This window comes from Canis lupus, chromosome X, assembly GCF_003254725.2.
Source record: "Canis lupus dingo isolate Sandy chromosome X, ASM325472v2, whole genome shotgun sequence".
NCBI classification, from domain to species: domain Eukaryota; kingdom Metazoa; phylum Chordata; class Mammalia; order Carnivora; family Canidae; genus Canis; species Canis lupus.
In genome coordinates this window covers 25,111,200-25,124,841 of record NC_064281.1, presented here as the reverse complement: position 1 = coordinate 25,124,841, position 13,642 = coordinate 25,111,200, and positions in this window count along the sequence as shown.

The following is a 13,642-nucleotide window of genomic DNA, read 5'->3' as shown; positions in this document are numbered from 1 at the left end:
TACTAAGAGTATGTATACATATTCTTGACTTCAACTACTACCTCTATGAATTGATTCTTGGATGTCTCACGTTCCATCAGTCACTTGTCAATAATGTGTTTTCTTGGGCAGCCTGGGTGGCTCAGCAGTTTAGCGCCGCCTTTGGTCCAGGGTGTGATCCTGGAGACCTGGGATCGAGTCCCACGTCGGGCTCCCTGCATGGAGCCTGCTTTTCTTTCTGCCTGTGTCTCTGCACCTCTCTCTCTCTCTCTCTCTCTCTCTCTCTCTGTGTGTGTGTGTCTGTCTTTCATGAATAAACAAATAAATAATTTAAAAAATGTGTTTTCTTGTATCATTTTCCTATGTCTACCTAGATGTTCTAATAACACATTGAACTAAAAATCATCACCTTTCCCCTAAAACTTCCATCAAAATCTCAAATTGCTCCAGAGTAATGCAAGTGGATAAGAATGCATGATCTCCTGGGAACTGCTTGGTGTTGGCTTCCTGGTATGTCTGTGTCCAGCCTTTCAGATCTTCCACCTACACATTCACACAGTATTCAACCCAAGGCCCAAGAGAAGCCATAGGAAGTTTTCTAGAGCTCTTTCTCTGTATAGCTTCCCCCTTTCTGATACTCTGCCCTCAAATTCTAGCTACCTCAGCCTCCCTAAATGGCTCAACTCAAAGAAACCACCATGCTCAGCTTGGGTTTTCCCTCCAGCATCTCATCCCAGAAAGTGCTGGCAGAAAGGTGAGGCAATCCAGGAGCTCACTTCATTCATCTCCCTTCTCTTGGGGACTGCTGTAATGTCCTGGGCATTGTCCAGTGTCTGAAAGCTGCTGTTTCACATATTTTATCCAGTTTTCTGGTTGTTAGCAGCAGGAAGACAAGTATGTCTCCAGTAACTTCACAAATACAGAAGCCCGTTGCTACTAATTTAGTGGTAACCCACTGCAGTATGTACAGCAATGAAACATTTTACACATGGATTTCTTGCAGGGTTCTCAAAAGAAAAATTTTGTGTTTGGAGACAGGACCTCAGGAAGAGCAATTCATTCTAGCTTCTGACCACCCTTAGAGAGACTACATGTTGTATTCTGACAAATCTGCTTGCCTGACCCTTATGCCCATGTCTTGTTCATCCAGCACAGAGGTACTCTGGAGATGCATAGAAAGTATGCAAATAGTACGTCTCCACTTTGTTCTCCCTTCTCTTTGTTCTCTCCTTTGGGCTTATGAGTATGTTCCTGACATTATACAATGCTTTTCCACCTCTCGAAGCCCACGTTACTTATGTTTTCCATTCATTTCACTGTATTTTTATAGTATTATTATTCAAAGATGGCTATTGTTTTCTATTAAGGAGATAAAGCTTATTCAAGCCTTACCTATAACTTTGGAAAGTTTGATTTTTTTTATGATTATATTTATAAGAAAGCAAGAGAGAGAGAGAGAAAGAGAGAGAGAGACAGAGAGAGAGAGAGAGACTGCACACAAGCCAGGGAGAGAGGCAGGAGGGGCAGACTCCAGCTGAGCAGGGAGCCTGCTGCGGGGCTCAAGTCCAGGACCCTGGGATCATGATCTGAGCCGAAGGCAGATGCTTAACCGATTGAGCCACCCAGGTGCCCCAGTAAGTTTGATTTTTCAAAATCCTGTCCAACTTTACTCACCCAACTCTACCTGTATGACTAAGAATGCAACTCCAGTAAAGGGACATTTTTCAGGCTTAGAAAAGAAATCATGAATGTTTGAGCTCATGCTTTACATTCACCATGTCAACTTGCCTATATCTTTAGAATTAGAATTTATTTGCTTCAGGTTGTTGTATAGGGTCCAGTGCCTGACAAATAGGCTTTGAAAGCTTATTTCTCTTATTTTTCAGGCCTTAAATCAGGGTCTTGTGAAAATAAAAAAAAAGTGCCTACAATAGACTTAGGTGCTGATTTTCACATTGTTCATAGACTACCGATATTAGAGTCCTTTCAAATTGCAGAGTGAGACACAGTCATCATGAACAATAGCTCCAAAGAAGCCTCTTTACTGCTAATACTATTGTTAAGTGTATTGTTTTGAAAATGAAAACTTATGATTTGCACAAAGTTCTCCAATCTGCACTCATGCCACTTTTGAATTGCATAAAATAACAGAAAAATGATAGCATGAGTCTTTCATATGTGAAGTTGTTATTTTCCTTTCTGGAATGCAATATGTATGTCTTTGTATTCACACTGAAATGCTTCATTCAAAACACAGAAGCGAGTATATAATAATTCTTACCCAGGATGAGGTTTCATACAATTGAGTAATATCTCAGCTTCTCAGCATGAAGTTAATTTATGTAATTTGTTACACTTTAAGATAAAATGATGTATGCACATATCTACCATACCCACACTCTTTTTAAAAACAAAATGTTAATCTTCATCAGAACAATGTCCAATCACTTTAATTTCCTAGGGATACTTCTGCTAGCAGTGTAGTCCCATTAGTGCAGACAGGGGCTTCCTGCAGTGAAGTACAGAAAAGACAGAGTAATTGTGTCCTTTTTACCCTTAGAAATTCTCAGAGACTTAAAAAAAATTTCGGAGACTTTTTACAGACATATAAGTTAAAGAAAAGAGATAAAGACAAACTCAAAGGCCAATAAGATCCTTAATGCTTTCCCTTTTTAGTTTCTTTTTATAATCGGTAGATATCTTAGATCAAAGAAAATGATTTCTTTTTGGTTTTGCTGAAATAATTCTACATTGTTTTAGCAACTGAGCTACCCCATGCTGTGTTTCCTCTGGAAATGTGATATTTCAATAAAGAATATATTTTGTTTTTAACATTAAGCATAAAACCCTATTAAACAACTACCAAAGTACACCTCATCCAGACAAGCATAATTTCCTATTTCTCACAAGACCCTGAAGGCTAGGGACGGATCCATTTGAAAACTTCTTACAAAAATTTAAACAGCCAGTCTTTATTTTTTCATATACTTATTTAGCATTATTTAAAAATTAACAGTATTTTTTTTAAAAAAGGAAACAATTTATCTCGTCTATGAGTTCTTTCACATGTATGCCATCTTTACTATTTTGTTTTCTGTTGTTTCCTCTAACGTTCTGGAAAGATTAAAAACTAAGATATGACTACTCCAGCTTTAAAGACTCAAGAAAGCCAAACAACATGAACTTAATATTAATTGTTCACCAAAGTTTGCTTTTCAAAATCCATCTTTACTATAAGAGTGAATTTTTAAAAACGTATCAGTGGGGTTTTTGCCTCATGCCATTATTCATATTTTTACTTGGCCTGTAAGAACTCTTGAATGTTATTTCCTCACAGATTTCTTCCTGGGCTGCTGACACAACTCTATTAAAATGCTTATCACCTGACATTATTGGTAATTGAGTGACTGATCACTTTTCTGCTTAATGATGGACATCTTGAAATTCAGGACACTGTCTTACAATTACTGTAAACAAGTCCTAAATCACACATTTCACACAGTAAAACATCCCCTAGTATGTGTTAAATAAATGAGTATTACCTAATAAAATCTACACAATTATTGCTGCCTTTTGATGCATTCTACCATCTGTCTTGACACACGAAAGCAAAACACACACACACACACACACACAAAAGCAGCCCCGTTTCTTCCGAGTCTTAGAAACTCTGTTATTCTTTTGAAGTTTCCTTTGAAAAGTCCTTGCTAACATTTTTCCTATGAAGAGAGAAGTCAATGAGAAAATACGTCACCTTTCTGGAGCACCAAAATAGCGAAGGAAGAATTTAAGGATAGTTTTCTCTTTCTTTAGCCTCATACTGTAGCTTTCTATAAGTTTAGGAGGTAAGAGTGTTTATAAGACAGAAGCTAAGCATCAGGACTGATATTTAAAAATCCTTTTCTGAGAAAGATGCATCATCATTATCCATACCACAGGAGTATTAATCACATTACTTTGAGGAGCCATGAAGTCTATGTAATTATCTTGAAAGCCACTGCCTGCCATGGGGACATACATTATTGAGGGAGTGATATGCAACTAGAAGTTAGGAGACTAAGATGGTAATACTCACCCACCCACCCCCATTCTGTCTCATACCTCCCATTTTCTTCACTCTCCATCTCTTGACTCCACAGTGGGAATCAGAAATAGTCCAAATGGAAAGTCAGTTTTAAATAACAACTACAAAGAATGCACATGCTCTCAGTCCTGTCTACCAAAAATAGGACTCAGTATTTCCAATGAACTTTTAGCCATATATACTGGTCAGGGTTCTCCAGAGAATAAGAACCAATGGAATGCATAGAATGCTAATATACAGAGAGAGAAAGGGGAGACAGGGGAGTGAGGGACTGAGTGACCGTAGGGACCTAGATCATGCCATAATGGAGGCTGGCAACTCCAAATTCTGTAGGGTGGACCACCAGGCTAGAGACCCAGGGAAGAGCCAAGGTTGTAGTTCAAATCAGAAGGCAATCTGCTGGCAGGATTACTTCTTGCTCGGGCTGAAGGAGACTTTTGTTCTATTTAGGTTTCAGCTGATCCAATGAGACCCATCCACGTTACAGAGGGCAATCCGTTTTTCTCACAATCCATCCATTTAAATGTTAATTTCATCCAGAACATATCTTCATAGAAACACACAAAATAATGTTTGACCAAATATCTGCGCACCATGGCTCAGCCACACTGACACATAAAATCAACCATCACAACACATAACATTTACTGGGCCTCTGTCATCTAACTTCCCCACTGCAAGTATGCGTGGACCAGGGCATGTTGGAATCACAGGCCAAACTGCAGCTGGTCTGGGCGGGGATAAGGCATGTCTGATTGACAGGACTACACTATATTGGCATCGTGCCTCCAGCTCAGTGGTTAATAGTTCTGTTCGTTTTTTGTATTTACAAACGAAAATGTTATGTTAGCTCAGAGTCTCCTACCTCTTCCCATCTACAGTTTAAAAAAAAAATAAATAAATAGTACAAAAAAATATTGAAAGACAACAATTGTTGGACTAAATAATCTCTAAGATTTCTTAAAACTCTAAAATACTAGGAAGGAGAAGGAAAATATTAAGCTAGGGCAATTTGTCTCCAAAGCCCATGTTTGGAGATACTAGTTCTTGTGATGGCACCTGGAGGGTGAGTGTGTATAGGCAGGCAGGGCTGGAAATAAAAAGGAAGGCAGAGAATAAAAAGGTCAGTAAGGCCAAAGATTAAGGGAGCAGGATGGGGGAATGAGCAAGTGAAGCACAGGGGATTGATGAACAGTGAAACTATTCCGTAGGAGACCATGATGGCAGAAACAGGACACCATGCATTTGTCAAAACGCGTAGGACCATCCAATGCAAGCAGTGAACTCTAATGTAAATAATGGACTTCAGTTAACATTGATTTATCAATGTTAGTTCATCAATTGTAATAAGTGTGCCACAATCATGCAAGACACTCATAATAGGGGAGACTGTGGAGGGAGGGAAGAGGGAATATATGCGAACTCTGATTTTTTTGCTCATTTTTCTATCAACTGAAACTGCTCTAAAAATAGTCTATCAATTTTTTGGAACAGTAGGAACAACTTAAATGATCAGAAATAAGAACACAGTTAAAATAAGTATGATGCTAAGATAAAATATATTGCAATAACAAAAGAAATGTTTATGGAAAAAAAAACAGCCCCAGCCTAAACCTGGAGGAAAACATTCAGGAAAAGGGGGAGGCAGCATCCAAAACTAACTGTGCTATGAGGAGATCCACTCACCTGGGACAGAAAAAGGAATCTAAACAAAGAGCTAATGTGTTCTTACAATGGTCTAATGAGAGATGGGCCTGTGTCAGATGAGTGGCAATGGATTAGAAAGAAGTGAACAGATTCCAAACACTATGGAAGTGGGATGGACCAAACTCGGTAAAGAAGTAGATGTAGGGGTGCAGAGATGGAAGGGTTCCTCATCTCATTTTCTGAAGAAGTCAGAAATCAATTTTTTTTAACAGCTTAACTGTGAGTTTCCAATAAAGCACTGATGTAGGGATTTCAAATATACTTACAGAATCTCACAAAGGCAGCCTGGACTAGAGAGAAAAATGTCACGGTCCTATGGATGTAGATGGCATTTGAAAACCATGAGATGAGATGAGAATATCAACAGGAAGGGTGGGATGATGACAGGCGATACAGTAAGCCATTACTGTGCTAGGGGAGTAGAAGCTAGTAAAGGAAACTAGGAATGAATGACAGAAAAGGGGAAGACCTTGAAATTGTGGTGTCACAGAGGCTCAGAGGCTTTCAGAGAGAGAGGTCAACCATACCAAATGTCACATGGAGACCTGGTAAAACAGGTGCTGTAGTGGACTAATTATGCATCTGGACTCCAGAATTTGGTTTCTTGGTATAATATACCAATTGTACTCCTTACTAGTTATGGGTCCTGAGAAACCATTTTGTCCTCACTGTGCCTCAGATTCTACATGTGTAGATTTGATAAGAATATTACTTATTTCAGAGGGTTTTTACAAGAATTAAATGCAACACCCTAAATTGCATGGAATAGTAGGACCTGGTAAACAGTAAGCACTCAAAAAAAAACCAGTAAGCACTCAACAAATATTAAAATATTTTTTAAAATTTGGCAATAGAGAGGGTATTAGTGACATAGTAAGGACAGGGTTAGCAGAACAGAAGAGGCGGAAAGTGGGTTGGAGTGGGTTAAAGATCAATTGCTCTGTTGATAAAATTGCTCTGTTGGACAAACACAATGACAAAAAGATACATACTACCACCAGAAACCACTATTCCACTGGATATATCTACCTGTGTAATAATGATCTGTGCTTCACACTTATCACCCTATTGATCATCATGCTTGGTTTTTCACTGGTCTTCTGAACTCTAAATTCAGAAGGTTCCTCCTGGTGTTGAGCCAGTGTAGGCCTTCTAAGAACTTTAATTCAGTGACCTTCTGTCATCTGGGGCCAATGTACTACACAACCCTAAAGTATAATGAATATTTTGCTTCTTAAACATCTGTTTTCAATTCTTTATATAAACTGTAGGCCTCCTTCGGGTCATCTATTTTCAAGGTTCTCAAGATTGCCCATCAGAATTACCTGGGATAAGAAAAAAAAAGATTCTGAATCTCAGACCTACCCATCCAAAAACACCAAGAGGTAGGGCCCAGGAATCTGTAAAATAAATGTTTCTTTGGCAAACTCAATGGATGGGCAAGTAAAGGAACCACCGATTTATTGTCTATGTGACAAAAACAGCTTTCATGACCCATTTTTCTTTTTTTTCTTTTTTTAAACTCAGAGACTCCAAAGTTACCCACCGTCATTTAAACTGGCATCTTTGATATTTGGCATTTCCAAATTGCAAACATACTACGTTTTGCAGAGATACCAGTTACTCCCAATCTATGACCATGTAACAGCTGACTGCAACACACAAGCTTTAGCATGCAGAGGTCGCATGACTGGGCATGCCCACTTAGCTACAAATCCTTTCAGTGACTGCACTTCTCTGCCAGAGAGATGCTGCATCTGGTTGGCAGAGGATGGAGCCTAGGTAGCGCCCACTGTGCTCTGGCGATGTGTGTAGTGTTCACAGTGAGATTAATTTTACTTCCCCACCACTACCAATTCACAGTTCTTGTACTGTTCTTTGAATCCAGCTATACCTAGCTCCTTCTCACCAGTGGCAGGGTGGTGGGTGGTGGAAGCTGGCAGTTTGCTGAAAAACAAAGGCCAAGCTGATATCACACTTTGAAATTGGCCTCCTGCTTTTCTTTATAGAAGAAGGGAACTGCTGTAGGCTACCTTGTCCTATTCTTGCTGCCCTGGATATTTTCTCCACAGATATTTCTGACAGTTTGGGCAGGATCCCCAGCATCACAAAATGAGACTGGGAACAAGGGAACCAACCCATTTCTCCCCATTTTGTGATTGGCTTTCACTTTCATTTATGATTTATGATTGAACTATACTGCCACTGTCCCTTGCATCCTCACTTCTCCTTGCCAAGCTCAGCTTTAAGGGCCGATTTTTCTCTTCTGTCTTTGCACATTCTCCTATTTCCCAGAAATGTTCTCCTTCTTAGCTCTGGTTGTTTTGGTTTCAATACTGGCTTGGAACTTGCACCTCCATATGTTTTTTTTGGCAGGGGCTCAGCATCTGGAAATCAGCCTTTGCAGTGTCCTCTCACTGGAACAATATTCACACCTGCAACATCACACACGGCTCTAGAAAACATCTCAGGAGATCCAGGATCCATTAAGGATTGTCTACAAGAAGGTAGCTTATTCACTGGAATGTTTAAAACTAACATATCTCACCAGGCCTTAGGTAAAGTCAAATTTAGTGGTTTCCTTATGCCTCTTAGCCTCTGGGAAAAAGTAAACCCCAAAACCACTGCTTTTGAAATGATTTATTTTCTATCTTTGTTTTGAAAGTTAAGTTTAACTTTCCTAGGGCCTGTCTTCACTCAGACACTAACTCTAGCTGCCTCACTTTTAATTTGTACTTTCTGATGCCTCCTTTAAGTTGCTCCAGATTGAGTTTGATTTTAAAATGTCTTCTTGCTCCAAAATCTTGACAGGCTCATTTCTGTACTCACCTAGCAAACTCTTTCACAGCAGAATCCATTCGGGTCCCCAGAGTAATTGATGCTACCCTTTACACATGATAGGTGCTCAATAAATGTTTATGCACACATTCGCTCATTTATTTAGCAACTATTTATTGAGCTCCAACTATGGCAAGACACTGGGTTATTCAGTTTGGGTATTTCACAGTGAATAAAACCAGGTGCTTATTCTTACAGAGCTTACACTGTAGAGGAAGAGACAATCGATAAACAAAGCAGTAAATATATGTATCAAATGTGTAAGAGTTGTTGAGACAAATAAGAGAGATAGTGAATTCCAGGGCCCAAGATTGGCTATTTTTTTAAAGATTTTATTTATTCATGAGAGACACAGAGAGGCAGAGGGAGCAGCAGGCTCCATGCAAGGAGCCTGAGGTGGGACCTGATCCCGGGACTCCAGGATCATGCCCTGGGCCGAAGACAGGCACCAAACTGCTGAGCTACCCAAGGATCCCAGATTGGCTATTTTTTAAAAAGATTTTATTTCTTTATTTGAGAGAGGGAGACGCAGGGAACCCAACAAGGGCGGATTCCAGGACCCCAAGATCATGACCTGAGCAGAAGGCAGACACTTAACCGACTGAGCCATCGAGGTGCCCTAAGATTGGCTGTATTAAACAGGCTGGTCAAGGAAAACCCTCAGTAAAGAATTGGCATTAGAGCAGAAACCTGAAGAAAGGCAGAGGATGAGGCGTGCAAATTCTTGGGTAAGTTTTCCAGGTAGAAGGAAAAGTAAGAGCCAAGATGCTAATGGATGGATGGATGAATAGATTAATCAACAATGAATACTGAATAAATTATGGAAGTGAAACGCAGGGACAGATCCTCAGGTGATCCCAATGTTCATATCCCAAATAAATTTCCCCTTGAGTAGGGTGGGCAGACCGCGGAACCTGCTAACAGAATATGGCAATGGTGAGGCAATGTCGCTCCCTGATCACGTTATTATACACCTTATTATGTGTTATATATAGTTGACGACTGAGCAATGGCAGGGTAAGGGGTGCCACCCCATGCAGTCAAAAAAAAAAAAAAACCTATCACCTGCGCCCTGCCTCAACAGTACTTGCACGGAACATATGAGGGGCTCCCCTATATGCGGCCTCCCAGCACCCTCCCAACCTCTAATCCAGTCACAACTTCCAGAACCATCTTCTCAGCCACTCTAGGCCTCCCAGACCAGCCAACACCATTTTGTGAGCTTAGTCCCTTAGGGTCAAGCGACCATGACCATGCGATCCCAGGTTGGTCAGAATAATCCCCCCGCCAGGTGGAGGCCGCCCCGCACCTACCTCTCTCTGGGCTTGCGTGTCTCCCGCAGGAGGTGGCTTCGGAGGCCTGGGCCGCTCCCCGGCCGGCTGAGCAGAAGCACGAGGGCGCCCGCGTCCCCGCAGCAGTGGGCCCCACACCAAGGAACACCTGCTACAGCAGGGCGCCCCCATGTGGCTGCGCACGACCTGAACCGCGCCCTTCGGGACCAGCCCACGGCCCCTCCGCCCCGCACCCCCCCAACCCCCCCACCCCCCGGCTCCGTGACTTCCCCGTGAGCCACTTCCCGGAGCTGAGGCTGAGCCATCTCTGCGACCAAGGGCCACCGACGCACCTCGCAGGCTGGCCTGCCCCCTGCTGAGCTGGCAAAGAGCTCTGCCCAAGGCTCACGCAGCGCCGCCTGGAACCTCTCCAGCCCCTCTGGAGACGGGCCACTCTGGTCCCCCCTGGTGCCAGGGCTTCTGCCTCAGCCTCTCCCTGCAGCCACTGGGCAGCTTTTTAACCACTCCGTTTTTTTTTTTTTGTTTTGTTTTTGTTTTTGTTTTTTTTTTAGATTTTATTTATTTATTCATGAGAGACACACAGAGAGAGAGGGAGGCAGAGACACAGGCAGAGGGAGAAGCAGGCTCCATGCAGGGAGCCCGACGTGGGACTCGATCCCGGGTCTCCAGGATCACGCCCTGGGCTGAAGGTGGGCCCTTAACCGCTGAGCCACCCAGGGATCCCCCACCACTCCGGTTTTTTAAAGAAAAAAAAATCCACATACAGGTGGGCCTGTGTGTGTGTGTGCACATATATACACATGTACCTATGATGTAATCGTGGGATAGCCGTCTGTATCTATATCTACATCTATATATCTATCTTACTATCGTGCACTAGACAGACTTTTCTACTGGCCGTGAAGAAGCAAGCTCTTGGGATGTGAACTGCCTGGGGAGAGAGCCGTGTGTCAGGGAAATGTAGATGACCTCTAGGGGCTGAGGGCCACAGCCCTCTAGCCACAAGGAACTGAACTCGGCCAATAACTATATGAGCTAGGAAGAGGACCTCAAGCTCCAGATGGGAACACAGTCTGAACAAAACCTCAGGATTGCAGCCTTGGAAGACCCTGACTAGAGGATCCAGCGAAGTTGTGCCCAGATTTCTGACTCACAGAAACTTTGATATAAGAAATGTTTGTTGTTAAGCTACTAAGTTCTTACTAATATTCTATGCAGCATAGAAAACTAAGACAGCTGAATTAAGTAACCACTACACAATCTCATGTTACTAAATTGTCTAATTCATCCTCTAGCCCAAACTTAGGAGTAACTAATGCCATAGTTTCAGTATGGTTAGTTTTATGCCTTCCTTCTTCCCCACACCTAGACCTGCCTAACCCTTCTGTCCATATATATATATATATATATATATATATATATATATGATATCTCTCATCGTTATTAGTTGTTGTTTTAATCCTGACTTTATTCTCAATTTTCATAACTGGAACTCTTCTTTATTTTCAGGACACCTTGCACCCTGCAAATCATAAATAAATTATGTTATGAGTCTCTGAACCAGTATCCTTTCCTATGCCATAACCATCTAGGCATGGCTTTCTGCCTTGGTTATCCCTGCCCTATCTTTCCAAAGATTATAATATCAGTCCAGATCCCAGCCAAGGGTTTGGAGTCCTATTTTCTATTAGTGGACTTCCTGGATAGGCATCACCTACCTTTAGAAGAGTTCTGCTTGTGACCTGTTCTGTAATTCCCCACTAGAGTGTTTACTTCATCCCTTAAGATATCCTCAACAGGGTAACATTAGACCATCTGAATTCCACTGCCTAGCTTCAAATTCAAGCTTGGTCTAAGAGTTTATGCTTGTCCCATTCCTTTTTTTTTAAATAATAAATTTATTTTTTATTGGTGTTCAATTTACCAACATACAGAATAACACCCAGTGCTCATCCCGTCAAGTGCCCCACTCAGTGCCCGTCACCCATTCACCCCCACCCCCCGCCCTCCTCCCCTTCCACCACCCCTAGTTCGTTTCCCAGAGTTAGGAGTCTTTATGTTCTGTCTCCCTTTATGATATTTCCCATTCCTGTAAATCAAACTAGTTTTATTTTTTGAATATTTTATTTATTTATTCATGAGACACACAGAGAGAGAGAGGCAGAGACACAGGCAGAGGGAGAAGCAAGCTCCCTCCAGGGAGCCTTATGCGGTACTCTGTCCTAGGACCCCGGGATCACGTCCTGAGCCAAAGGCAGACCCTCAACCACTGAGTCACCCAGGTGCCCCAAATCAACCTAGTTTTAAATTCTGAATTTTTTCCTTTGTTTCCTCCTGCTGGAAGTAGTAGGACAGTTTGGATCAGGTACCAATATGTGACTTTCAGGGTTCTAATTGTTCATACATGGATGCTCTTCAGCCTCTCACTCAGTTCCCCTAGGCATCATAGTCTTCCATGCCCACCCACTCCTTCCTGCTTGCTGACTTGCTCACTTCCTCACTCACTCTCTTCTTCCCTCCCTTTCTCTTTGGCCCCCACCCTGACCCATTACATCTATTCAGCGAGAGCTCAAAGAATCCCTCTGCTCTTTGCCAGCCCCCACATCTACAGTGACCACTCAGTTAGGTGGTGCAGAACGTCTACCCCTACACCTGCATCTAAAACCATCACTGTGTCTCCTCTCATAGTCATATCCAGAGGTCAGCGGGGTTTGATTTCATCCTAATGCGATGAGCGTAAAGCAAGAATCCATCCTCATTTAATGGCAGTTTAGTTCCAGGAAGACAGACACAGCCCTTGATCCACAATGATTTACCAAGAAGAGTGCTTTTCACTTCAGCATCTACAGGAAAAGACAATCCTCTAGCCAGCGTGGCAGGTTGATTTATTGCAAATTCCATGTGACGGGGTGACCTACAGAGCAACAGCATTGTGCGCATTGAGCTTGTGCTGTTGGAGATTCTAAGGGAAAGAATGAAAAGTGCTTTTTACTCCACTAGGGGGCCAGTCAGGCTTTCAGCTTCTTAAGGTCTGGGGTTCCCTCTCCCCTACTGGAGACTAATCAGCTTTTGGTTTCAGGGCTCCGAAGGAGATGTTTTCATGTGGGTGGCAACAGACGTCTATCTTAAAACAGACTGCTGCACTGAGATGGATGTAATTAAACACTATTGTCTAAAAAGCATTCAGAACAAATCATTGTGCTTAAAATGTGTTTGTGGTTTTTTTTTTTTAAATAAAACAGTATGACATGTAACTCCACAATAGGAACATAGGGAAAACCATGGAGGGTTTCAGATACTGAAGGGTAGGGATAGAAGGCAGCCAAAGTGCCCCCTCATATGCCAGGTGGTGGTGAGGACTATGTTAGTAAGGGCAGAGCGTAACTCACAGCCCAGGGAGCAGGCAAGGTGGATCACTTCCAAGCTTAACCAGGAGACAATTAAGAAAGACATGGCCTCATAGCATGATCTTGCTCACCTGAGAAGGGATGTGGGCCAGGGTCTCCAAGACTGGAGAAAAATGGACACACAAATGGGGTTAGCTTTCTGCAGCTACAAATCCTAACAATGTGAAATAGCAGTGAAGACATGAAGCCATGGGCTATCCTCCCCATGGGGAGCCTGATGCGAGACTCAGTCCCAGGACCCTGGGATCACAACCTAAGCCAAAGGCAGACGCTCAACCACTGAGCCACCCAGGCATCCCGCCATGGGCTATCTGGATAAGAATGAGAAACATGGG